Source organism: Rhinopithecus bieti, unplaced genomic scaffold (genome assembly GCF_001698545.2).
Source record: "Rhinopithecus bieti isolate Rb0 unplaced genomic scaffold, ASM169854v2 scaffold_2888, whole genome shotgun sequence".
NCBI lineage: Eukaryota > Metazoa > Chordata > Mammalia > Primates > Cercopithecidae > Rhinopithecus > Rhinopithecus bieti.
This window is the reverse complement of record NW_016804209.1, coordinates 1,077,248-1,081,167: the sequence shown is the minus strand read 5'-3', so window position 1 is coordinate 1,081,167 and position 3,920 is coordinate 1,077,248.

Here is a 3,920-nt window from a genome sequence, read left to right as displayed (position 1 = left end):
GGAGAATTGCTAGAAGAATATTCCTGAGTGTAGGCAGGAGAGAAATGAATTCTAGTGCAGACATCTTGACCTTGGCTAGTAGAACATGAAATTTATTCATAGGTACAAAAAATAAGGCAAAGTATGTGTGTACAGATGCTAAAACTATAAGTGGTGGTGATCTTATGGAAGATTTTTGGGATGGCCTCAGTATTTTCAGTGAAACAAAACACAACACCAGCTCATATAGAGAATGAGTTTTTGGTGGTATACATTTGAAGATAAAAGGCAGTGAGAGAATAGATGACTTAAGAAATATAGAAAAACTTTGTGTCACCATTATGAGTTTAACTGAAGTTAGCATCGGGGAATTTAGGAGAAACTACTTATCACGGTTCTCTGGTTTTTTCCCATCCCCATTCAGCTCTATCAGTACAGAGATACAATATTGGGGGCGGGGGAACAAATTTAACTAGGGTTGTGGTTTAAGCAACTAACTGTGACAAAGTAACAGGGACAAGGGATTAGGAGTACAGGCAGACCTGGTTTCATTGTGCTTCACTTTACAGTGCTTCACAGATCTTGCAGTTTTTTGTTTACTTGTTTGTTTCTTTGTTCTTTGAGACAGATCCTTGCTCTGTCACCCAGGCTGTTGTGCAGTGGCACAAACTCGGCTCACTGCATCCTCCGCCTCCTGGGTTCAAGTGATTCTCATGCCTCAGCCTCCCAAGTAGCTGGAATTACAGGCATGCAACACCATGCCCAGCTAATTTTTGTATTTTTAGTAGATGTGTGGTTTTGCCATGTTGGCCAGGCTGATCTCAAACTCCTGACCTCAAGTGATCTGCCTGCCTCAGCCTCCCAAAGAGCTGGGATTACAGGTGTGAGCCACCGCACCCGGCCTGCGTTTTTTACACATCAAAGGTTTATGGCAACCCTGTGTTGAGCAATTCTATCAGCACCATTTTTTTTTTTTTTTTTTTTTTTTTTTTTTTTTAACCAGCGTGTAGTCAGTTTGTGTCTCTGTGTCACATTTTGGTAATTCTCATAATATTTCAAACTTTTTCGTTATTATTATATCTGTATGTTGGTCTGTGATCAGCAATTTTAATGCTACTGTTGTCATTGTTTTGGAGAACCATGAACTTTACCAATATAAGACAGCAGACTTAATAAATGTGTGAGTTCTGACTCCTCCACCAACTGGCCATTTCCTCAGGTCTCTCCCTCATCTTAGGCCTCCCTGTTCCCTGACACACACCTATAATAAAATTAGACCAATTAATAACCATACAATATAGCCTCTCTGGGCTCAAGTGAAAGAAAACGTCACACATACCTCACTTTAAATCAAAAGCTAGAAATGATTAAGCTTAGTGAGAAAGGCATGTTGAAGGCTAAGCTAAGCCAAAAGCTCCACCTCTTGTATGAGTTGGTTAGTCAAGCTGTGAATGCAAAGAAAAAGTTCTTGAAGAAAATTAGAAGTGCTACTCCAGTGAACAAAGGAATGATAAGAAAGCAAAATAGCCTTGCTGCTGATATTGAGAAAGTTTGAGTGGTCTGGATAGATCAAAACAGTCACTATATTTTCTTAAGCCTAAGCCTAATCCAGAGCAAGGCCCTAACTCTTAAATTCTATGAAGGTTGAGAGAGGTGAGGAAGCTGCAGAAAAATAGTTGGAAGCTAGCAGAGGTTAGTTCATAAGGTTTAAGGAAAGACATCTCTATAACACAAAGGTGCAAGGTGAAGAGCAAGTGCTGATGAAGAAGCTGCAGCAAGTTATCCAGAAGATCTAGCTAAGATCATTGATGAGAATGGCTGCAGTCACCAACAGAATTTCAATGTAGACAAAAGAGGCTTCCATTGGAAGAAGATACAATCTAGGACTTTCATTGCTACAGAGGAGAAGGCTATGCTTCTTCAAACTTCTCAAACTTTGGAAGCCTCTGTCTTCCCAACTTCAAAGGACAGGCTGACTCTCTTTTTAGAGGCTAATGCAGCTGGTGATTTTAAGATGAAGCCAATGCTCATTGACCATTCTGAAAATCCTATCACCCTTAGGAAGAGCTAAATCTATTCTGCCTGTGCTCTATAAATGGAGCAACAAAGCCTAGATGTCAGCACATCTGTTTACAGCACGGTTTATGGACTATTTTAAGATCACTATGGAAAAAAAAAGTTCCTTTCAAAATATGACTTCCCATGAACAATGCACCTGAGCTCACATGGAGCTGTACAAGGAAACGGGCACTGTTTCACAAGTTATAACACAGCGGCCATTACGTAGCTCATGGTTGAAAGAGGAATTTCGACTTCCAAGTCTCTTTATTTTTGAAATACACTTTGCAAGGATATAGCTGCCGTATATATAGTGATTCTGATGGATTTGGGAAGAGTAAACTGAAAGCCTTATGAAAAGAATTTACCATTCTAGAAACCATTAAGAACATTTGTGATTCAAGGGAGGAGACTAAAATATCAATATTAACAGGAGTTTGGAAGAAGTTGATTCCAACCCTCAATGGATGACTTTGTGAGGTTCAAGACCTCAGTGGACGAGGTAAGTGCAGATGTGATGGAAATAGCAAGAGAACTGGAATTAGAAGTGCACCCTGAAGATGTGACTGAATTGCTGTAACCTCATGACAAAACTTGAATGGATGAGGAGTTGCTTCCTGTGGATGAGTGGTTTCTTGAGAGAGAATCTACTCAAGATGAACATGCTGTGGACATTGTTGAGATGACAACAAACAAATATTCCATAAATGTAGTTTATAAAGCAGTGGTAGAGGTTGAGAGGATTGATTTCAATTTTGACAGAAGTACTGTGGTTAAATGCTGTTGAACAGTATTAATTGCTACAGAGTTTTTTTTTTTTTTTTTAAAGCAGAGTCTTTCTGGCTCTGTTGCCCAGGCTGGAGTGCAGTGGCCCGATCTTGCCGATCTTGGCTCATGGCAACCTCCATCTCCCGGGCTCAAGTGATTCTTCAGCCTCAGCCTCCCGAGTAGCTGGAACTACAGGTGCATGCCACCATGCCTGGCTAATTTTTACATTTTTAGTAGAGACGGGGTTTCACCATATTGGCCAGGGTGCTCTCGAACTCCTGACCTTGTGATCCACCTGCCTCGGCCTCCACTGCACCTGGTCCGAGAAATTTTTCTTCAAAGAAAAAGTCAATCGATGTGGCAAACTTCATTGTTGTCTTATTTTTAAAGATTTACACAACCAGCCCAATCTTCAGCAAACACCATCCTGATCAGTCAGTAACCATGAACACTGAGGCAAGACCATCCACCAGCAAAAAATTATTACTCAATGAAGTCTTATGTGATTCTTAGTATTTTTTAGCAACCAAGTATTTTAAAATTAAGGTACTTTATTTTTTTGGAAATAATGCTATTGCACACTTAGATTACAGTATATTGTACACATAGTGGTTTTAAGCACTGGAAAACCAAAAAATGTGTGTGATTCACTTTATCGTGATCTTTGCTGAACGGTGGTGGTCTGGAAGTATACACACAATATTTCCAAGATATGCCTGTATATCCTTTTCTATTATATTTAACCTGTGTAAGAAGAGAAATCAGGGTATTATGAAGATAAGGGACCATAAAATAATGTGAGCATCAGTGGAATAGTGTTCTGAAAAGTTGGTAAGCAACCACTAATGAGAAGGAGCTAAAACGATGCCACTGACATCAAAGAGGAATATTTGAAATATTGCTCACAGAAAGTGTGCAGCTACTGGCAATGTCAGGTCCTGGGTGTAACCATGGAAGTGGTGGATGTGGTGGGGTCCCAGGCAAGTTGTTGGATGAGAGATGACTTATTGCTTAGACATGCTAGGCTGTGACTGTAAGCACAACCAAAAAAAAAATACATCATGTCTCCGTTTTCAAACTGCGTTTCTAGATGGTGGCCAATTTTCTTCCAATAG